This window comes from Rattus norvegicus, chromosome 4 (assembly GCF_021556685.1).
Source record: "Rattus norvegicus strain SHRSP/BbbUtx chromosome 4, alternate assembly SHRSP_T2T, whole genome shotgun sequence".
Lineage (NCBI taxonomy): Eukaryota > Metazoa > Chordata > Mammalia > Rodentia > Muridae > Rattus > Rattus norvegicus.
The window spans coordinates 65801138-65826330 of record NC_141537.1 but is presented as its reverse complement, the minus strand read 5'-3'; the positions used below and the strand labels follow the sequence as shown (position 1 = coordinate 65826330).

Sequence of the window (25193 nt, the reverse complement as noted above, 5' to 3'; positions counted from 1 at the left end):
TACACGTAGTTCCAAGTTGTGGTTTAATTTCATATTTCCCTGTTTACTCTTCTGATTGTAGTTGGCTGTACCTGAGCAATCGAGCATGGGCGTCTTAGCATTCAAATGAAAAGCTGACGTAGACTTGTGGTCGCTCCATCTTCTAAGCACCTTATTGATGGTGACCTGTCCCCTTTCCAGGTTGTCCTAAACGGTACCCCCAAATAAGCAATTCAATTCTTAGGCTTTCAACCAGTGCTACTAGGTGACACATTTGGTGGGGCTTTGGGGTCTTCTGCTGTGTCCTTCAACTACCTCTGTTCACTACACACAGAAGGGTGGGGCGGTGTCTCTGGTGCCCTGCATTCGTATTTTCTCAAAATATGGCCAAAGTCCCTAGGCTAGAATAAGGCTAGGGGAGGAGGTCTCTGTTGGAGTTAGTATGACCTAGAGAAGGTTATGCTGTCTACATACTTCTGTACCTAATGTTTAAATGCACATGGCCGCAGATGAATATCAGTTTTCAGTTGAGACGAGACAAAAGTGAAATGTGCATATTCTTCAGAAGCACTACAAATTAAATTTTGACTGATGCCAAACTCACTCTCTAAATCCAAACTCTTCTGGAACCTTACATCGAGTATTAACTGTGGCAATGATTCCGATGATTTTAGGAATGGCAACTGACCGAGTAGACAGACAGATGTATAGGTAGAGTATAGGTGCTTAATGCAGATGGATAAGTTTTAAAGAATGACACACAGATTATAGTACGAATATCAAGTGATAAATGATGGTTTTCCTATTTGGATCTGAGAGGAGGTTTCCATGGAATAGGAGACAGACAGACAGACAGACAGACATGTAGTACATATGTGCTGCACACAATGATCCATGAAAGGGAGGCTGAAGAGCCAAAGACAACTCTATTTGTGGGATGATCAGAGCCACCCGCACTTCTCCCTGAATGACTGCATAACGGATTAGGACACTCCTGTCTCTGGGTATGTGGACCTAAGTTACGTATTAATTCCCTAGCAATCAACGCTAGCTGCAGCTCAGCAAGTTATTTTTGTCTTCAAGATCATATTTCTTCAGGTATTAAGTGGAGAAAAGAAAAAGGGTTTTCCATGTAGCACACAGGGTGTACAGTGTGCGCAAGTTCTTTCTAAACGTGTAAAACGGCATGGTGGGAAAATTATTAGTAAAACTGTTTCAATGAATGCAGTTAACTAAAAGCTAAAGGAGTAGATTAACAGGGAAAAAGGACTTGGATGCTGCTAAAGATAGCAAGTAAAAGATAAAGGAGATATGACATCAGGGACAGGGTGACAGGGCAGAAGAGATCTGAAGGCCATTGATCCCTGCGTCACACTGTCACAGCCGGTTTGAGCAGCAGCTGGTCTGGATTCACTGTAGAACAGACCACACATGTTAAGTGCTAAATACCTGTGTGCATCCTGCACAAAGGTACTCTTTGCTTCTCCTTTGGATACTATTTAGTGGGTCTGTGTTCAAATCAGTTTGGAAAGCAAAGCCACAGTGACATTGGAAACCTGTCCTTGAGAATCTGTGATTCTGAATTGCTTCAGCCCACTTACATCTGGAATGCAGATGCAAAACCCACGATATCATCTCTGTTGTAGGAGCCCAGAGGACAAGAGAGAAACTGTTGTTAAATTTACTCAAATCCTCATGCATTCAAAAAAAAAATGAGGGGTTGGGGATTTAGCTCAGTGGTAGAGCGCTTGCCTAGCAAGCGGAAGGCCCTGGGTTCGGTCCCCAGCTCCGAAAAAAAAAATATTAAAAAAAAATGAGACAAGGTCTCCTTATCTAGTCCAGAATACATTCAAAATCATGATTTTTTTCTGCCTCAATACTAAGATAAGAGATATGTGGCACGATTTTCAGCTATGTCTAGATCTTCAAAGAGGGATTTTTAGTTTTTCTCTTTCCAAGGGTTACTGAGGCCCAATGTACACAGTAAAAGTCAACCCACTAGTTTGGGCAAGAAACAATTAAAAACATTGTTCTTCTTGGTTTTTGGAAGTTGCATATATTATACATAAAACAGGAATATTATAACTGTTTATATAACTTGTCAATTGTTATCCATCCACTAATGAAAGTTCGAGATGTTGTGATGAGCAGTAGTTTGCTTTCCTGGCATGCATGAGGCCCTGGGGTTAATCCCCAGGGTGACAGAACAAAAGAAAAAGATACAAAATAAAATATTGCTGCTCTGAGATGGTCTGCGGCTGACAAGCTCTCCAGATCTTTCAGTCAGTATCATTCAGGTTGTTCATGATTTCCTAATGACGCCATATGGCGGCTGCTACTGCTCAGAGCTCAGTATATTTTATACAATCTAGGAGGGGCACTGTTCCCGCCCCTAAGGAAAACTAGAAATGGAGGAACTTAAAGCCCTGGGAGCAGATTCTTTCAAATAGTAATTATTTCTTCTTTTGGTAAGATAATTATGAAGCTAGAGAGTTTTAAACCATTTATTAGAATTTCTCCTGTGCGTAAGTTCTGTCACCCTCTTAGGTACCCAGCTTTTATACCAACCCCCTTTCTGGCTGCCTTCCTTTTCCTGTTTTCTGTTCTCTCTTCCTTACATGCCTCCTAACACTTCCCAAATGATCCTGCTTCTAGGAAAGCCAATGCAGAGGTGTGAAATAAAAGTCATCCAGATGTCGCTGCCTCAAATGTCACCCAGCTTTTATTGCTTTTCAGGACATCTTGCTCATAATAACTCAATAAACCTCCGTCCAGCCTTATTCTTCCTTGTGGCTTATTGTGGCTACATTGTGGGCCAATAGCAGGACACCAGTGTACTAGTAGTTGTTTAAGCATCCTTGTTTCTTTCCGTAGCATCTCCATTACCTATGCTGGACCACTGTCTGGTTCTAGTCAGGGGCAGGCAAAATCCTGCTGGAATAAATCCAGCATTGCGTTTTGGTGCGACCGACATTCTGTTCTGTTAGCTCATGTAGGAACAAGGATGCTCAGTGGGAGTCTGGGCTTGCTTTTCTTTATTTCAACAGTACTCACAGACTTCTGGGAAACTCTAATGAAAAATAATGGCAATAATACCAAGTAAGCACTCCCAGTTAGAGAAGATTATTCTTCATCAGATAACCTTTCAGTATTTTGCTGCAAGAATGTGCCAGAGATATTTGTATGCACACGAGCTCAGCTAAAAAGCACACCCACGTCTAATACTCATTTCCTAATCCACGATGTTTTACTTTTTCTTCTCATATACTCTAAAGAAACTCTGTAACTGTACAGAAAAACCTCTACTTTCTTAAAAGCAGGCTGTTGATTCAAAGGAAGGAGTTCCGAGAAACACATGGCAGATAGAGCTTTCCCTATTTTACGGTGCAATGAAGCATGGTGGTAAGACAGGTAATATTTTATCTATGTGTTGATGAATAGTTTCTACACTGATAAATGAAATCTGTATTAATGTCCCATTAATTTCTTCTTTGAATGAATGACTTGTGTTGTGATTCAATGTGAAATGAGATAGACACTTAAATAGCATATCATCGTGCTTGTTCAACAGCAAACATAAGAAGATAGGACATAGTTTAGAAAGGTTTTCATGTTGCACATTTCGTTTGGATGGTTGAGGTGGGAAGGAAATGCATACAGACTCTTTGATTACTTCCTCATAGGCATAGGCTGAAATTCTTCTGGATGATGCCTGGTGTGTGTGTGTGTGTGTGTGTGTGTGTGTGTGTGTGTGTGTGTGTGTGTATGTGTGTGTGTTTCATTGTTATATTGATTCTGTGGTTTAACACCTCTTGGGGTTCCTATTGCAGGAACATTTTTAGTTTGCCAAAGGAGGAAATTTCAAAGTATAATCAGTTATTTTCTTATAAACAACTTACAAAAGTAACATATAACTAAGAAACTCTTCAAATTGAATTTGTTCCTTTCTAAAGAGTAATGAACTGTGCCTATTGCAATGTTGTCGACATTATGTGTATAAGCCAGAGAATTCATGTAACAGAATCAAAACAATAAATATCACAATTGAATAATATTCATTAGGAGTAAGTTTCCTGAGATTAGTTGAATTTGTGTAGCCATACAACAGTCAGCTCAACTTGTAGTTCTTAAAATACATATAAAGCTTTTAAGTTTATTAAATCTTTCAGATCTGTTCTGGAATAATTATAAACATATAATCTCAGACTAAGAAACAGATTTGAAGTTCTTTTAGATCTTTTGCAAATGTCTCCATCTTGATGGTTTCTTTATGAAAATGATTATTTTAGATTTTAACATATTACCCTAAGCAGTTGTCATGATCACCTCTTTACTTTCTAAATCTATTTCATTTAATAGGTATTGAATAAACTTTCCATACTACTTTTCCATTTTTAGGGGTTTGGGTGATAATTTCTTCATAAGCTCAATATTTGAATACTTGATCCCAAGTCAGTGAAATTTCTTGGAAAGAATTAGGAGATGTGTCCTTGATGGAAGAGGTGTGTCTCTGGCTTTGGCATGTTCCATTTCCATCAGAGTGAAAGTTCTCTGTCTCTCTGTCTGTCTCTCTCTCTGTCTCTGTCTCTCTCTGTCTCTCTGTCTCTGTCTCTGTCTCTCTCTGTGCATGCATGCATACGTGTGTGTGTGTGTGTGTGTGTGTGTGTGTGTGTGTGTGTGTGTCTGCCTCTTGCTTGTAGGTCAGATATAAGTAGTCAGCTACTGATCTATAACCATTCCTACCTGCCTGTGGCCATGATCTCCACAATGATGTCTATGTACTCACTCTCTGGAATAAGCCCCAATAAACTCGTTTATAAGTTGTGCTTGTCTTTGTAATATTATTTTGTCATGGTCTTTTTAGAAGACCATTAGAAACAAAGCTAAGCTACCATGTATCAAGATATGCCTGATCAGCAGCAATTTACTTCATGTTTTCTTTAATAAGCTCTCTCTCTCTCTCTCTCTCTCTATATATATATATATATATATATATATATATATATATATATATATACGTGTATATATATGTGTGTGTGTATGTATCTATATCCTATCTCTCTTACACACATATACACACAGAGAGAGACTTATATGAAGTTAATATGAACTTATAGTAACTTAATAGGAAGTAATTAACTTTATGAATAAAATCAGTCTACCACAATAAGTTATTGATTTAGCTTGTACAATCTCTGTTATCTGTATCTATTCATTGACATTAGGAATAATTTATTATTAATTTAAGCATATTTACTAGATTTGACACTTCAATAAGAGGCAAATGAAGGCTATCTTCGCTTGCAACTTAAAATACACATGGTACTAACACGAACTTGATAGGTCAGTATCCCATAAACCAAGGGTGTGGACTATGATAAACACATAAACCTCAAGAAAATCATTTCATAACCTTTAATATTAATTTCAAGTATTTCTATTCATTTTTATATTTCTGTATTTCTATTCATTTGCCTTTCATACCTTCTGCTAAAGTGTAGAATCACCATGGTATGATGACTGAAATTTGTTACTTCTATTACACTGTAGTCCTCAAGGACATCAGTACTTGTACCAAGGGATTTAGAGGACCATACACCTTTACATACGCTAGCCATGGCTGTACCACTACTGAGATGAACATAAACACCAAGTTGTGGCATTCGAAATTTCTTTTGGCAACGATTCTTATTTTAAAATATATAAAACATCTGTAAGATCACAATGGGAGATATAAATGAAGGAGCAAAGGTGAGGAAACACATCGGTGAAACTTACACAGTCAGGACCAGGACACCACATGGATATGCACACGTGCTCTCTCCTAGGTAGCAGGAGCCATGTCAGTTTTGTTTCTCATGATTCTTTTTAATGCAGGCTGAAAATGGTTCTAATAATGGCACAACCAACCATTATCCTGTTTAATTATGCTTTGAATTCTACCTGCAGTATTGAAAAGGCAAAGGCTGAAAGCAAGGAGCAGAGAAACGAACAAAAGATAAACTGTTTTCAATTAAGAAAAGGGACCCAATATTGCTCTTCACTTGAGGAGCTCATTTATTACAAATCTGCCTTTGTTTGCTCCTGCCTGGCAATTGTCCTGCTTAAAGGGATCCAGTGTGAGAACTATTGAGAATAAGCATGTGTTGGAAATGAATTGAGCATATATGAGTATCAGTCACAGTTTTCCACAATAGACCAATAAACTAAAATCCATGGATTTTTACTAACCAGTTGAGTATTACAAAGAAAAATCCACATCTATGCTGAACACAGATATTTGTTTTTGTTATCAGCCACTGAATCCAATATGATATGTATTTTCACACTGCTTACATCGTATTATGTGTTATGAATGATCTAGAAATGATTTAAAGTATGTAGTGAGATGTATAGTTATATTCAAACATTAAAGTGTTCTATAGAAAAGGCTTTAGCATCTGAATTTTTGGGTACCCAAATTCATCATCTGTAGACACTGAAAGATGTAAAACTTGACTGGAATTCTCCTCTTAGATACTCACTGATACCATCAAAATCACCTATTCATCATTGAAGTAGTTATTCTTCATATGTAAACCTAACGTCTCCAATTTATCAGCACTAACTACCAACACACCCAATCATGTAAGCCAGTGTATTCTGCTCTTTATTATTTCTCTACCTTTTCTGTCTGCTTATCACATCCACTGAAATTAACTTGGTTTGGAAGCCGTCAGCCTGTATAACAGCAGTTACTTTCTTTCTTTTTGTTTTTCTCTCATACAATACATCCCAACCACAGCCTCCCCTCCCAACCTTCCAACATCCCTCTACCTGCCCTATCCCTGAGATCCATTGTTCCTCCATTTTTCTTCAGAAAAGGCAAGGCCACCCAGCAACCAAATATGGCATAACATAATGTCGTAAGACTAGACACAAATGCTCATATCAGGCCTGAATGAGGTAACCTAGAAAGTAAAAAAAAAAGGTCCTAATAGAAGGAAAAAGAATCATAGATACACCTACTGTAGGATTCCCACAAAAACCCCAAGCTAAACAACCACAACGTCTATACAGTTGCTTATCTGGAGTACCATTTTTAGTCTTTCAACTATCCAAATTTTGTAGCAGTCATAAGCCAGGGTCATTTTGCATAATCATAACCCAGTCATATTTTTATCTTGATTACCACTTAGTGATAATCCACTAACCCAAACTCAATCTTGTTGAGGTTTTATTTGAGACTCTAGATAGCTTGTCATTGCCAACATATGCCGGCATGTCACTCCTGCAACCTATCATCCGCTAGTATAATCAGAGTCACCACATTAAATCTGAAAATAACATCAATGATTCTCTTTGCGATTCTCTCATGAGCTTGCATGACCCTAATGTTATTCTTGTGTACTTTTACTTTTACCAAAGGTTAACTAAGACCGTTAAACTACAATTACACATGTGAACACATACACACCATGCAAGGTAGTCCTTGAAAGTAATGGGACTTTATTTCAGTTTGATTTGAAGGGCTCACATTTTAGTGAAGAATCACAGCCAGGGCAGCACCGCACTCATCCTAGAATACTCATCCTCAAGAATAAGGAAACTGTTGCTTGAAGACATATTGGAGAAATTCATTAAGACCCTGTCCTGGACTCATGTCAAACCATGAAAATGACACTTATTCTAACCTTCACAGCTGATGGCAAGTTGTGTTCTACATGTCAAGGACTTGTGGAATCAATCTTTTCTCTGCAATAGAGTACTGAGATGAGTTTTCACGAGTCTCTGATGGATATATCATATGTCTTTTAAAGGTTTTCTACTACAGCTTTTTACTGTTCAGATGGGAACATTCATGCCAATTTAAATACATTGTCTTTCCTTGTCTTTTTTTGATAACTTTTGGTTGAAAGTTGATTTTATTTGATATTAGAATGACTACTCCAGCTTGTTTCTTGGGATCAGTGCTTGGGAAAAATTTGCAGTCTTTTTCTCTGAGGTAGTTTGTCTGTCTTTGTCACTGACGTGCATTTCCTCTATGCAGCAAAATGCTGGGTCCTGTTTACATATCCAGTCAGTTAGTCTATGTCTTTTTATTGGGGAATTGAGTCCATTGATGATAAGAGATATTAAGGAAAACATGCTTCCTGTTATTTTGATTGTTAGAGGTAGAATTATGTTTGAGAAACAAGCAAACACATAGAAATTCTGTGGTCAGAAAGTCCTCCTTATATTGGCAAAGTGGCAACTGTTCTGTAAGGCAAGTTAATACGGAGAAGTTGATTTGGGTAACTATCGAATCTGCATCTTATGTTACCTATATGACCAAGTAAGGGTATAATGAGATGTCCTATTATTTCACGTCAATACCATTATGATCCACCAATGAGAAGATATGGTTGTTGTTAATACAGGGGAAAAAAGATCTTCAGGTATGGCAGAACCTAATGAAAAGATAACACTCACTTCCTGCTTTTCCATTCTTCCCTTAATCTAAAAGGAAGCAGCCTGACAAAGAGCACTGCTTGGCATCACTACTGGTAGAGTAGAAAAGAAGAGAGATCCATGGGAGGAGATGAACACTTCAGTACTGGGATAGCAGAAGAGATAGACATTGGTGTTTTGTTGGAAGCAGAGCAAAGGTGACAGGCAATTTTAACCTTACTTCACTGTAATAACTACAGTAAGAGCGCCTTCATATTCTTCCTTTGTCAGTGTCGTCCTTAACTATCTTCAAATAGTTCCTTTCTCTCCCCTTAGGTTGTAGCTTGCTCTCGCACAGGGGTAAAAATAAATACTTTTGACATTGACTGCCTGAATGCTGTTTTTGGACTTAAACTAAATGTCTATAGAAGATAGATAGATAGATAGATAGATAGATAGATAGATAGATAGATAGATAGATGAGAGAATGTGTGGTACATATTACGAACACATGCACACATAAGAATACCTCTTATCAGAAATGTAATCTGATTGTAGACTTACTCTTGTGCTTCTTACAGAAAATTAATCTTACTTTCCTTCTTAACATTCATTCTCAATCCACATATCTAACAAAGCAAAGAAGATTAAATTATATTAAATAAATTTAATTAAATAAAACTTTGTACTCCACATGATTTGGGCAAAGGATGAATACTTATAAATAGAAATGATTATCAGAAATACCCAGAGTACATGACTTTTCATTTAACTTTCAATTCTTATTTTCTTCTACTAGTTCATTACTATAACCAATACTATTATCTATCATGCACCAAATACCAATCCTCATTGGTAAGTTAGTTGTTTCTACCTTCTCCCTAGTTAACAAAACATAAACTGATAATGAAAGGATTTAAAAAATTCTAGGAAGTAAGCAAAGGGCCAAGACATAAGCCAGTCCCATTAAAAAGTAAATGTTCATTAGTTTTGAGATTTTATAATTATGTTTGGACCATACTCATCTCCCAACTTCTTCTAGATCAACCCCTACTTTACCCCCACCCAACTTCATTTAATCTTTATGTTCTTTTATAACCCCAGGTTTTGTTGTCCATATGCTACTGGGTATGGGGCCATCCACTGGAGTGGTCAAACTAACCAAAGCTAAACTCTTAGAATTGGTTCTTCCTCCCCCCAAAGCTACCATCAGCTCTTAGGTTTGGACTGGAAACTCATGATTCCCATCCTACTGTATATTAGACTGATGACTACTCTGACCCCATTTTCCTTTGGAGTCATATGGAGGCATTTTGACAAGTGGTAGATAATCTACCTTAATGAGAAGAGGGCTTTCATTGTGGAATGCCCCACATCAGCAGTTTTCAATCCATGATTCATGATCCTTGTGGAGGTCCAAAGACCTTTTCACAGGGATCACCTAAGACCATCAGAAAATGTAACTATTTACATTAATATTCATAGCAGTCACAAAATTAAAGTTATGAACTCGCAACAAAAATAACATGGCTGGGAGTCACCACAATATGAACTATATTTAAGGATCACGCATTAGGAAAGATGAACCACTGTTCTGCATGAAAGAGAACACAAAACCCACATCATGAAAACCTCTAAGCAGAAGACAGAAAGAAAGGCTTATCATGTCCAAGAAAGTTTAAGTCAAAGATGTGTGGCTAAAATCACATTGAAGCAGCACCAACTCAAGATGGCCATCATGAGATGTGAGCAATTCTCTGTCATTTCCAGAGGACTATGGTACAGAATGTGTTGAGAGAAGGCAGTGAAAAGCCCCAATATGAGTCATGGCGTTCACACCCTCAGACAGGTGATCAGTTCAACACCATTTGTGATCATCCAATTGGGTAGCACTGTCCTGAGTCTTCCTCTCTAACCACACACTAATCATAGATAAATCAGGAGACCAACAAGAACTGAAAGGCATCCTGTGGCATGTCTGATCCTCAAAGCTGTCAATTGAATCTAAAACATCTCTCATAGTAAACTACCACAGAGTCCGGGAGAGAGAAATGACAACTACATTTGTTTTGGTACCTGAATGTGACTCCTAATCAGAAAGGGGACATCGAGAAACAACTCTACGAGTCCAACGGAGCAAGACTTCAGTTTATAATGTTTCAATGGTGGTTCACTAGTGCCTAGTGCACCACAGCAGTCTTCAGAGGAAGAAGTCTGTGATGGTGCATGGTAACATTCCATGTAGCCTTTTCTGTATTTCTAAGACAATCCTGAAATGAAAAAAAGTCATTTTATGAAAAGTGAGTGGTACGTTACTGAGCTTAGCTAGTTAGTAGATGACAGTGCCACTACCTAAGAAAGAATTACAAGGACAGAGTAGGGGTCAATGTGAAAGGAAAGACAATTCTCAGCAAAGTGTGTGAGTGTGTGTGTGTGTGTGTGTGTGTGTGTGTGTGTGTGTGTGTACAATTCAAAGTATACCTGATAAAGAGGAGTTTAATTCCTATAGACTATGCCTTTGCATTGAACCGTCAGTCCTGAGTCAAGCCTAGGAAGGCAGACCTGCCTCCTCTTCTCTCAAGAAGGCCATTTTATTACTCACTCAAGCACAGCTCACAGTTTTTGGCCACTGGAATGAAGGCAGTCTTCTGGGGCTTCTCCCTAGAATACCCCTGCTAAACAGACTGTTTCTATTCATGCTCTTGCTGCCTCTGAGTCAGAGGTTCTCACTATTGCAGAACATGGTGATTTTCTTTTGCGTACTGACATTCTTTGGGGATTTTGCAAAGGAAAAGTACTTAATTTGAAAAGTATCCAATGGCCACATAATACTCTGTTCAAATACTTCCCCCCCCCAAAAAAATGCTTGGCATATCAGTTATTTACACACACGCACACACACACACACACACACACACACACACACACACACACACACACACATTTACACCCAGAATAGAAAAGTATGTCAATGTCACATGATTGTTCTTATTACATGTGCCCACCACTTCCCTTACAGTGTATTTCAGTGTATCTCCTTCTCAACCTAAGACATAAAATTTTATCCTAGATCTCTTAGATGTGTTAAAAAAGAACATATTTTTTAGTTTTAAAGATATTCCCTTGATAATTTAGTAATAACTTCAACCAATATCCCCAGGTTAGAAAAAAGAAATACAGAAAAAATAGTCATCTATGCTGCACAGATTTTATTCTACGTGGGGGAATCCTAGCTAACTTATCTTCCCAGTACCCTAGATGTCCAGTCCCAAACTAGGAATTTTCTCAGCTATAAGAAATCCAGGGGTTGGGGATTTAGCTCAGTGGTAAAGCGCTTGCCTAGCAAATGCAAGGCCCTGGGTTCGGTCCCCAGCTCTGAAAAAAAAAGAAAAAGAAAAAGAAAAAGAAAAAAAGAAATCCAACCAGCACATAATTTTCAGTGTGTAAGAAAATTACATCCTTGTAATAACTAACATAGCCAAATAAATTAGATGGATGCATTAAGAGGCTTCACCTCAATCTAAGTCACTGCGAACAGTGGTTGCAATCCCAGGACACTCCATGTGTATAGCATCAAAGTGCTTATGAACCAGTTCCAAAATGCCATGATTCTGATCATGAATCACCTTATGTGATGGTTAGTTCAAATTGCCAACTTGACATAGCTTAGACTTACCTATGAAGAGAGTCTCAATGGGGACTATCTAGATAAGGTTGGCCCACTGACATGTCTCCAGGAAGTTTTTTGACTCTCTTAATTGACATGCTCAGACCTAGCATGAAAATAGATGGCACCATTCTCTGGACTTGAGCCCTGGACTGTAATGAAATAAAGCTTGCTAAGTAGGATATAATTACTTTCAATTAATATCATTGCATCAATATTTATTTGGAAGATGCTGATTCATTTTATTAACAAGATATGACTATAAAATAAAACGAGTCATATCTCACATTAATAAAAAAGAACAGCTGAAGCACAGATTTTGCAGAGTCTTAGCAGGAAACGGTAATATCTCATTTCTCAGCAGTCTTCCCCGACTACAGAGATCTCTCCCTAGAATATGGACAGATGATGAAAAACATTAATTCTACTCAACTATGTGATTCCTTGCTTAAATATTTCTCGCCAAATTCTCACAGCTTCTAACACCACATATCAAATATCAACTGCCCTATTTCAGGCAGAAGGGATGGTTAGTCAGGAAGACGTTAAGAGTTACGCCTCTATCACATGCAGACGTGGGAAGGGATGTGTAGCAGACATGGAGAAGGAGGTAATTGAGCTCCTTCTATTTTAAGGCATTTTTGGCTTCGTACTAGAGACCCATTGGCTAAACACAGTAGACCAAGAATAAAAAGAGAATGGCCTTGAGCTAAGGCGAACTGACTTGGCGTTCCAGAGAGATCCTCTTATGGCTGAGAGGAGACATTTGTTGCACTGTCAAAAAGTTAATTGAAATTATATAGGTAACCCCCCTTCAGTTTTACCTTTATAAAGATACACAAGTGGGTTTTACTTCATTGAATGAAGGATGGTCATCAAACACCTTCTAGACAAGGAAACTTTCTTCTTCAAGCTTCTTTTCCAAACAAACATTTTAATTCAAGGTATTTCCAAATAAAATAATTAATATTAATATTGATAATAAATAACAGTAATAATAAACGATAGGAAAACTTTTAAGAACACCCAGGAGGAGAATTACTTTTCCGAAATCAAACAGTAAAAATTAGGTCTCTTCTGCCAAGGAGAAAAATAATGAGGAGGAGACACGGTCCATGAGATTTTGAAGTTACCAATATAATTTTACCCTTTCTGAAGTTTAGGTTAGTAAAGACAAGAGTTTAAACTGATCCTACTAGTTTACTTCTCCATAACTCACTTAGGTGGTTTACTGCAGAAGAGTTAGCTCAGGACAATTCTGGCAATGACTTGGTGCACTTTCTAGATGAAAACAGGATAGAATGGAAGCTGCATACACTTCACTCTTAATCAAGCCATCCCAGCTGGGACAGATAACCCTATGTTAGTAATTTCATATTCCCTCAATTTGGTATAACCACCCTTAAAATAAGCAAAGTCAAGCTAAGATGGTGGATAGATTAATCTATTGTAAATGGTTCTTTTAGGAGATGTATTTAAGTCATAGTCCACAAATAGAATATTTAAAGAGAATGGATCCAACACAAAAGAAAATGGTATACTTGTTATCACCAACATGTGCTACCAATTCTGTAGCTATTTGAGAGCAGAAGAGATGCAGGATTCATCCATCAGAGCAATGTGATTTGGTTCACTGTGTTTTCCTCACTTTGTTTTACTTAATAAGAAATTCTCATGAAGTGAAATGCCTCTGTGGGCCTACAAAGGCAAAACAGAAACAGTGAGGTAGTTTTCTGTTTTCTTCAGTGACTTGTTGGAGATACACAATGAGATAGTCTTACTGTTCTATCTGAACTCAGACCATTAGAGAGTGTGAAGGGGGGAATTAAAGACAAATAGAGAACTGTTATTTCATGGTTACGTGGGTCCACTCTTTCTCAGCACACTGTGATAGGTATGAGCTCGATGATGCCACTTGACTAGTCTAACCTACTCCACAATGGTTTCACGCACTTTTCTTATGATTCAACTCAGTAACTTTCAAGTAAAATAGAATAAGGGAGTGATGAGACTCATATTAAATGCTTTCAATTGGTTATAGATTTTGCACATGGGCAACGCATAAGATAAATGAGGGAATGGCTCACTGACTCTTCAAATTCAGTCTAACATGAAGACCTTCCTTTACATTTTATATTTAAAGATCTCTCCCTCTCCCTCTTCTTCTCCCTCTCTCTCTCTCTCTCTCTCTCTCTCTCTCTCTCTCTCTCTCTCTCTCTCTCTCTTTCTGTAGAACTTGGCAAGTTCCATTTATTGTTTTAATTTGCCACATGCTCTACATTCTTTGAAGGGTTCTTATTTCTCCCTTTCAATCCACTGAACCCCAACTGACCTGTTAGTACTTTCATTAAACCACAAGCAACTTAATTAATCACTCTGAATCCTTTGCAATTTCAGGAGTTTTCTTACCTTATCGCCTATGGCAGACTACAAGGATTAGAATTATAATCAACTCTGTGTACATGCTAGATGTCTAGCTGCACATCTAGACACACATAATTTTTGAGCACTACATGTTGAAGAGCAAATGAGTCACCAGTATTTCTGGTGTAAGAATAGCTCTCCCTTACAGAGACCTGTGTCTGTCTTCTGTATAATAGATAGATAAATAATGGAGGGAGACTTTCAAATGTGGGATCAAAAAAGGAAGGTAAAACCGATATGAGAGGTGGGTATTTTTTTTCAGGGTATGGGTGAATGGGGCATCTTCTTTGTATGTGGATACATTCTCTGCCTCTGAGATTTAGGCTATTTTTGAGGTACGGGAGAGTTGACGAGAGCTTCTAAGACCTACTTGTCTTTGTCAGCAGCCTGTCCCAATTTTCTAGAAGCCTTGGGTTTTCACTGACCAGGAATTCAGAGAACTCGGGCCTTGTGTGTTTCGCCTCTGATCCATTGTCATGGACACATCACTTGCCAAGGAAAAATGGCCATTCCTGTCCAAATCCCTTTCCCTCTGGGCCCACAGGAAGATGAATGAAACAATCCTTAAAGAGTTGGAGGCAAACTAGCTTTTGGCCTCTTCAAATTCGGGTTCTCTGAACATAAAATCTTATCTGTTCTCTAGTGGATTCCTGGTATCCACTAATGGCACCAGCGTCCACGTTGGGAGAAGTCATATAAAAAAGACACAGAGCAAACGGACAAGAGCAGACTTCCCATCATTCGGTGAAACATTTCAATTTTAATTTTCACACTCTATTTAGGGTGGAATTTCCATCAGGTAGAGATAAGCAGCTTTGTTCCTTGGCAAGACCTGGTCTTTGATTTTGCCACTGAGTAACCCCTGAAGAGAATACAGTACCTACAAACTAGACTTCTGACATGTTTGCCTATCGTCCCCTGTCCTCTGACTGTTCCAAACACCTCTTAAAATAGCTTTGCAAGTGCCTTCCCAGCATTCTCCAGGAGCACATCACATTCCCAGTGAGAGAGACAGTGGTCTGGGCTACTGCATTCTGGCAGCTCCCCTTGAATTTCTCAGGTCTGTGAGATATTCAGTGTTCCAGACAACAGCAGCTCCACAACTCACCACCAATTATGTCTCCTCTCTCCTTCTCCTGATAAAAACGGAGGTAAGAAAATACCAACAGAACAAAAACAAAACAAAAATAACAAAAGCCTGATATTTCATCTCACAAAGACTTAGTACAACTGATACAACTGATTACACTTATAGCTATTGGGGCTTCAGGATGAAGTAATGGTAATTTGGAAGGAAAATCCATTGGCATAATTAGGAGAGATGACATCAAAATGTGGCTTCCTGATTCATCTCTTCCTCGCTCTAAAGATCCTGCATGGACAAGTTTTGAAAATCTGGCAGTAGATATGAGAACAGAGCCTTCTGGTGACCTTATAAAATGAGAAAGCAAATGAAAAAAAGTAGAATTTGATGTAGGTTAATTTAAATGTTCATTTATCCTTTCGGTTGTGAGCCCAGCCTTTAAAGGCTCACTACACACACCTGTAATCCCAACAATAATGAGGCAGAGGCAGATGAATCTCTGGGTTCAAGGGCAGCTTAGTCTACAGATTGAGTTCCAGGATAGCCCTAGCTACACAGAGAAACCCTGTGTAAAAAGCCAGCAAAACAGAAATGTTCACTCATCATGCTACCACCTACTTTCCGAAGTTCTCATATGTTTTTCAGAAACAAGCATCAATACAATGTCTGACTCATTTTCATATTTTTTATTTTATAGTGTTAAAAGGTTGTTTATCTTTTGTATAAACATTAACAAACACAAAACATTAGTTAGTATTAATTTACATGAATATCAGATTAGAATATCTCATTGACCCAGGTTTGATTATCAGTAGCATTGAGATCAGTGATATAATAACCCATACAGTTACTGATAGACCAGCCGAGTTTCTTACCTGTTGTTAAAGTTCTGAAATCATTAAGTCATGCATTGCCAATAAATATAGCCCTTTTAAATCATAGGATGGCTTCCTAATCCATTAGTGAAAAAGGAACAGTAATTAGAAAAAGAATAATAAGGTTTATACAAACAAGGAAATAGAATAAGGGGGTTTTATAGAACCAGAGTTTTCTTAGTAGGAACTGATGTCTAAAATTTAAAGTCAGTGAGCAATGTTTTCCACAGAGGCAGTTTGATGATGACGTTGAGTTTGGGTTAAATGCCGAATTCTATACCTCAAGCTGGGTTCCAATACTGTGAACATGAGTTTTAAACCCACTACTGCCCTTCGGTCATAATAGATTTAACTGTGAAATAAAGGATTCAGATTGGGTCATAATGAGCAGTCCACGGATTTCCTGAATGTATGTAGATGGAGGGAAAAGGTAAAGTTTCAATAAAACATATAAAATTGGTATAGCTTAAATTGGTATAATTTACCACTAATTTATTCTGCTTGAGGCATATCTAGATCAAAAAAGAGCTGTCTGGATCCTCTGTTTCTAAGCTCCTAGCACATACTGAAGGCTTCTCTCAGACAGTACAATCCTTCTGTAGCTATGGAAGGTCATGGCTGATAGGAATAGACATAAAGCTTCCCAATCACAGAGAGCTGTGGAAGTGGGGACTTAATCTACTAGTTTTTCTTCCTTTGTTGATGCATGACAGGGTGGAGGTTAGGGGAGCTGAGGGATGAACGCAGTTTTATTTAAAAAGTAGATAATTAGTAATTATTTATTAAATCAATGAATACAAGGATAAGCAAAGGGATGCTCCAATTGTATCATGACCCAGCATAAATGCACAGTTTCATGATCAAAACTGCTGTTTGCCTTTCTTTGCTCCTTTACCTTTCAGTCAAGTGAAAAGAAACAAATGGTATGAATCTATCCCTAGTACTGGCGGAAATGTGTGCTATTTCGACACATGTGATAACCCAGTGCAATACACATACACGGGAGCGTTGCTCTGTTGCAAGTTCATCTGCTTGGGACAGAATAGATTGGCTTAAACAAATGATGCCATCATATACCTACAAGGGCAGCCTAGGAAATTTTTTGCTGAAACTTAATGGAGTGCTGGTTTTCAATGTGGAAAAATGTATCCTACAGGAATACTTTTACCCAAAGGGAAATTTTATAGAGTCTCACATCATTTCAGAAGATGATTAACTTAATGCTATAGAAGCAACAGACGTATACTGGGGTAGGAGGAATCTTGGAACTTTAGGCAGACTAAGGCATAAAAATCACCATTAGGTAATATTTATTGAGTTTATCTTTGTGCTAAGATTGGAAATTGATACTAGATTCAATGCTGAGAAAAAGGAAAATTAAAATAATTTTTAAAGGAGAGGAAACCTATTATTCCTACCCTTATACAGTAAGTTACTTCTAATGAAAACAGACAATATCAGTGAGAATTTAGCTGCATGTATCCTGGATTTGAATATAAACTCAAGTAAGATAAGCACGGGACCCAGTGAGGTGCTAAAAGTTAGTGGATATCATTAGCTATCAAATGCAAATTCCATGTCAAATGGCCATAATGGCTACATCAAGATATCAAGCTGCATCGATCTGACTGAAGACTGAGAAGAAAGAAAAGGTCACAGTACAGGGAAATGCTAACTGACCCCTCAGGACTCATCTTGCTTTTGAACAGAAATGGCTATACTGGTAAGCTGAATTCAGACTTGTGGCCTTTCATCCAGAGGTCATATGTCTTTCATAGTTGAAACTTTCACTGAAGCCTTTTCATTGAACTGTGGCATTATATCATGACTGCCAAGTCTTGGGAAATCGGGTGATAAAGAGAAATGGAAAAGGCACCTCACTCAGCTAGACACCAGGGAGCAGAAGAGTCACCATAACTGGGTAAACAATATTTTGTTTGAATTATTTTTTTTAAATCTCCTGCAAAATATAATAGTGGGAAAAATAGTTAACAAGATCCCCATAGTGGCAAGTAGCAGTGCCATATTCCTTTTAAACACTGTAACCAGGGTAATTTACTTACAAAAATAATAACACAGAGAGAATTGAAATATTTAGAACATGAAATCTCTGGTTATCACTAAAATATTATAGAATTTAATAATATAATGAGAGATTAGAGAAAATCTAGTACAAGAATAATAGTGTTACATATGGTGAGAGGTTTTACATTCTAGGGACAAAACAACTGACCCAAGAGAATATTATTCAGATCTGAAAAGAAATGACTACCTAATAGTGAAAAGTAGTGGAAAGGAAGGTGAATGCCTACTGCTAGGAAAAGTAGGATGTTAAATGATCCTGTTGATATAGTACTCTAGAAAAGGTAAAACTGGAGACCGAAGAACAGAGAACTGATGGTCAACAGTCAGGCAGGACATAGGTGGGACATAGATTTTCACAGGAATGGAAGCATACTGCATTGCATTATCCCAATTTAGGTGCACCATTAACTTCTTATTCAAGTATCTATAATTAATAACACCAAGAAGGATGTCTAATGTAAGTGATAAGCTCATATGATAATGCTGTCACTCTCTAGAGGATGTTTGCTTTGCAAAGAACCCTTGGGTGTAGAGGGACACGCAATCCGTGAGAATACTGCATATCTTTCACACTGGTTTTGTGAATTCAAACTGTTCCAAAGCATAACGACTATTTTAAAAACCTAATGTGGCAAGAAAAATTATACATCATAAGGGTAGAAAAGCAATTTGAGTTTTAGATGACTGGCCTGTTGATAGTCAGTCTCATTTCAGTTATATTAGAAATATCAAGTGAGACTACATGGGTTTGAGATAAATAGTAATTCAGGAATGTAATCAAGTAAGGGATTGCTGCAAGTGAAGGAAATAAATCACAATTACTTAATTAAAAGAAGCAAATAAGATCATATCGCTTTAGAAAATCTGACCAATAAATGGTACAAGGACTTCATGGTTTCTGAGGACTTAGGAAAGCTACATCATGGATTTAGAATAATCATCAATTATTTCTGAATGAGTATCCCAGATACCAAGAAGTGCCAAAACAAAAGAGGGGAGCCATATCTATTATGGGACAGGATAGGAAGGCTGCCAATTATGAAGTATAATCTAGATCTCATGCCTATGGAAATAATGGTACACACCAGCCCAGAGAACTTAACAAACCTTACACAGTGCTGCACAGCAACTTACTGGCTGAGGCTTGGGTGAAAAGAAAGTAGATCCAAGAGCAAAGGACCATGGGACACGCATTGCAAAACAGGAACTAAGTAAGCCAAGCAAGTGAACATCAAAGGGGAGACGTCTGACAAAGTCTCGCTCTTTTATGGAAACAAGCCCTGGGATTCATTTAGATGCTTCAATAATGGAAAGATGCCATTTTATTTGTTTAAAGAAAACTCACTGGAGAATAAATATGACCTCCTTTACTGCTAAAAAAAATACGATTAATTAAAAAAGTTTGGAAAGCCCTTGCCGAGATGGAAGCCGAGGAGTCTTCATGTAAGTGGGAGCATTTAAAGACGAGTGCTGAGGTGGTGAATTTCCTGCAGAAGGTGTTATGTAACCAAAAACTGCAAGAGAGAGGGGAGCAATTATCACCTTAATTAATTAGGGCCCTGTTGCCAGTCCCTCGTGAAAGATAATCCTTGATTAAAGGTGTCGGAATGTAAAAATATTGACTGATATGGAAACTCGGGAGTGTGAAATTTCAATTAATTGTAGCAAAAGCTAGCTAGTATTAACATTTACCAGCAGACAGTGATGATTCTCTGGAGTCTTCAAGTGTATGAACAGTTAAGAATTGACAATGGCTACACAAACAAGGAGAGAATTGCTCTACTGATGTTTTACCCTCCCCAACAACTAGGTCTTTATTCGAGTGTTTACATTAAGTAAGAGCAATTGCTTTATAGAGAAAGACTATGGGAGTAATTGCATAAAAAGACAAGAACTAAATAATTACATCAGCTCAACACTTGGTTTTTCCCTAATCAAAAGAAATGTTACACACCTTTGATAAGTACCTGTAATATTTTATATCTAGGGAATTCAGAAGTCTCTGCTAAAGTACCCTTTACCTCTGTGCCTCAAAATAGCTCCTAATGGACATTTCATGTTCTACTACTTACAGATGGGAAGTAGGCAAACTGGCTTCTGCCCGGCTACTGGCCAACATGGTGGTTCTGAGCCTCACCTTAGACTCAACTCTCTAAAGAGAGATCTATCTCTTGTCTTCTCCATAATTTAATTTTCTGAACGACGATTGCAAGTGAGACTTACCTCTGTATTATTCTTCACTTGTTCTCGGTCCTTGTCTTTATCAGAATCTGGTGCTACATTCTCAATGAGATGCTCTCTTTAAAATAAGTGATAAAGATGGATCAGGGATTGAGGGAATGGCCAACCAATAACTGGCCCAGTTTGAGACCCATCTCATGGGAGAGAGCCAACCCCTGACACTATAAATGATACTTTTCTACGCTTGCAGACAGGAGCCTAACATAACTGTCCCCTGAGAAATTTCATTCAGCAACGGATTGAAACAGACCCACAAGCAAATATCAGGCAGAGATCGGGGAGTCTTGTGGAAGAGTGGGAGATAGGATTGACTGAGCCAGAATGGTCAAGCACATCTCAAGAAAACCTACAGAGTCAACTAACATGGGTCCATGAGGGCTCACAGAGATTGAACCACCAACCAAAGTACAGGCATGGGCTGAACCCAGGCCCCCAACACATATGTAGCAGCTGTCCAGCTTGATCTTCATGTGGGTCCCCTAACAATTGAAGCAGGAACTGTCCCTGATTCTGTTGCCTGCTATTGGATTCCCTTCTCCTAGTTGGACTACCTAGTTGGATCTCAGTGGGAGTACATGTGCCTAGTCTTGCTGCAACTGGATGTCCCAGGGTACCGGGGGCGGGGGGGACTTTTCCTTCTCTGAGGAGTAATGGGTAATGGGATTTGTAAGGATGCAACTGGGAGGATAGGAGGAAGGGGGCTGTGACGGGATGTAAAGTGAATAAATAAATTAACTAAGAAAAATTTGTTCCTGTTGTATAGCAAAGCAAACAAGGTTTCAGAACTAATGTTTCACCAGAGATGTGGCTCTGATGCAAATAACCTCAGAACCGGCTTAGAACAAGTTATTCCATGTCAATAATAAGCAGAAAAAAACCAACTTCTATTAAGTTTAGGAAGAAAATATAAAAAGGGTAGACCTGAGGCATAGAAATAATATATCCAAAGAATTAACAAAAGTTGTAAAGTTTCACGGCTTGCTTCATTTGCTTTGCTTTGCTGTGGGGAGAGCTAGTCACTATTGTCACAGAGGAATGTCGCATTCACAAATCAGAAACGACCACTAATACATAAGTGTTTAGCCACAGAAAACATCCTATCATGGTCCTTTAAGAAAAAAATCAGACTGAGACTTATCTATCCACTTGTTAAAGACAACAGGAGTTTTTTTTTTTTATCTTTAATCTATTTTTTTACAGTCCAATCATTACCCTACTCCTGGTCCACTTTCTGACAGTTTCTCATCCCATTTCTTCTCCACCCACCCCATGTCCAAGAGAGTGTCCTCATACCCCCAAACTCACCCCACCCTGGCAGGCCTCCTCACTTCCTGTGCCTCGATCTCTCTCAGTAAGGCTAGACCAGGCATAACTCTGCTGTATATGTGTGTGGGGCCTCATATCAGCTGGTGTATGCTGCTTGGTTGGTGGCTCAGTAAGACAAAACGACAACCAACAGATTGAGAAAAGATCCTTACCAATTCTACCTCTGATAGAGGGCTTATATCCAAAATATACAAAGAACTCACGAAGTTAGACCTCAGGGAGACAAATAACCCTATTAAAAATGGAGTTCAGAGCTAAACAAAAAATTCACAGCTGAGGAATGCCGAATGGCTGAGAAACACCTAAAGAAATGTTCAACATCTTTAGTCATAAGGGAAATGCAAATCAAAACAACCCTGAGATTCCACCTCACACCAGTGAGAATGGCTAAGATCAAAAACTTAGATGACAGCAGATGCTGGCGAGAATGCAGAGAAAGAGGAACACTCCTCCATTGTTGGTGGGATTGCAGACTGGTTACAACCATTCTGGAAATCAGTCTGGAGGTTCTTCAGAAAATTAGACATTGCTCTACCTGAGGATCCAGCTATACCTCTCTTGGGCATATACCCAAAAGATGCTCCAACATATAATAAAGATACACGCACCACTATGTTCATAGCAGCCTTATTAATAATAGCCAGAAGCTGGAAAGAATGCAGATGTCCTTCAACAGAGGAATGGATACAGAAAATGTGGTACATCTACACAATGGAATACTACTCAGCTATCAAAAACAACGACTTTGTGAAATTCATAGGCAAATGGATGGAACTGGAAAATATCATCCTGAGTGAGGTAACCCAATCACAGAAAAACACACACGGTATGCACTCATTGATAAGTGACTATTAGCCCAAATGCTCGAATTATCCAAGATGCACAGAACACATGAAACTCAAGAAGGATGACCAAAATGCAGATGCTTCACTCCTCCTTTAAAAGGGGAACAAGAACACCCTTATGAGGGGATAGAGAGGCAAAGTTTAGAACAGAGGCTGAAGGAACGCCCATTCAGAGCCTGCCCCACATGTGGCCCATACATATATAGCCACCAAACTAGATAAGATGGATGAAGCAAAGAAGTGCAGGCTGACAGTAACTGGATGTAGATCTCTCCTGAGAGACACAGGCATAATATGGCAAATGCATAGGCGAATGCCAGCCGCAAACCACTGAACTGAGAACGGGACCCCCATTGAAGGAATCAGAGAAAGGACTGGAAGAGCTTGAAGAGGCTTAAGATCCCATATGAACAACAATGCCAAGCAACTAGAGCTTCCAGGGACTAAGCCACTACCCAAAGACTATAATACATGGACTGACCCTGGACTCTAACCTTATAGGTAGCAATGAATAGCCTAGTAAGAGCACCAGTGGAAGGAGAAGCCCTTGGTGCTGCCAAGGCTGGAGCCCCAGTGAACAGGATTGTTGGGGGAAAGGCGGTAATGGGGGGAGGATGGGGAGGGGAACACCCATACAGAAGGGGAAGAGGAGGGATTAGGGGGATTTTGACCTGGAAACCGGGAAAGGGAATAACATTTGAAATGTAAATAAGAAATACCCAATTTAATAAAGATGGGAAAAAAGTATTTTTGCTACATTATTACTATACAGAAAATTAGTTATATGAAAAACTAAAACACTGAGATATTTTCTAATTATAAATTGAGTAGTTTGTGATATTGTAATAAAGAATTTTTTAAACTTAAAAAATAGAAAAAGACAGCAGGATCTAAGCTTTTGTCATCCGTGGTATCCCTCCTTCATACTCTCATGACTCAGTGCACAGGAAAAGAGATTTGTGCCGTCTAAGCCTACATAGAAACATATAGCTGCACTCTTTGTTGACAAAATTGGAAGGAAAAGTAATTTTGAGGATAAAACAAGAAAATAAAAGAGCTATCTTCAATACATACTTCCTCCCTTCCTTCATGAAATGAAGCCAAATATTGCAATCCAAAAAATTCAAGTAGGAAAAGAGAGAGAAATTCTACACATTTCACATGTTGGCGTAGAAACCTCTTCCCTTTGAAACAATTTCAAGGAAGGCGCAGAAACAATACAAATTTATGTGTGCCATGTATTTCATCACCACTACTAATCAAATTATTCTGAGCTTAGCATTTATGAAATGTAGAAAAAAGTAGTCTCCGGGTAATTCTTTAGATATCTAACTCACCTCTAGTCAAGAGCCATGGAGTAGTTTATTAACCAAGAGCTAAGGGTCCCATCTCCCCCTAGTTGGTTTGGTAAGGAAAAGCATATCTGCATCGTTAAAACAGGAATCGTCTCAAGTGAGAGGTTTGGACGACAGCATCAGCGACGCTCAGCAAAGCATTCCTACTCCTAGTGCTTACTGGATAAGTCCGTCCCTGGGGAATCATCATAGTGTGTGAGGATTTACAGCAGTTATTGCCAAGTGTACCCTGTTAGAGCTGAAGACAGTTCCAGCACTCTACTAAATCCCTCCCTGAGCAGCTGGGAAAGGAAGAGGAAGAGGAAAAGGAAGAGGAAGAGGAGCAGGCACATGTCCATTTCCTTCCCAGAGAGGGCACTGCACAGAGGGCAGCACAGAAGAGCATTAAAATCAAAGGAATGTTGTGTCCTGCGAAGACATCAGTGAGAAAGACCATGACGGACCACAGAAGGAGTAGAAACTGAAGTAAGGCTTACAAAGCGAACCACTACTCAACCCTTCCCAGCCCAGGCTAGCTCTAAGAATGTAGATATGGAGTTGTAGCTGAGCTTCATGTAAACCAATTGGTATGCAGAGGACAGGCACCAGGTATGCTGAATTGTTATTGATTGCTTACACTGGAATTTGTCCAGGAAACTGAAAGGTTTCTGACTGTGCCCATCACTGTCTCTGGATCTTGACCGTCTATAAAGGGAGACAAAGCTTTCGTGTGAAGTCCTATAGAAACATTTCAGGGTTGAGCATTCTGCCTTTATCCCCCTCTTCAATGTCTGGTAAGTTCTAAAGTTTACTATTGATATTCCTTTCTACTATCACTTAAAATGTGCTCCACTATTGCCCACTTTGCGATTATATCATGTACCTGCTTAAAAAAAAAAAAAACCTAGATTCCTGAGAGACTTC

General features: G+C 38.6%; 1 protein-coding gene across 2 annotated transcripts in view; it reads right to left on the bottom strand.

Annotated features, from left to right (window-relative positions):
- Window positions 1-25193, bottom strand: part of Chrm2 (cholinergic receptor, muscarinic 2) — a 135024-nt gene that overhangs the window by 102055 nt on the left and 7776 nt on the right.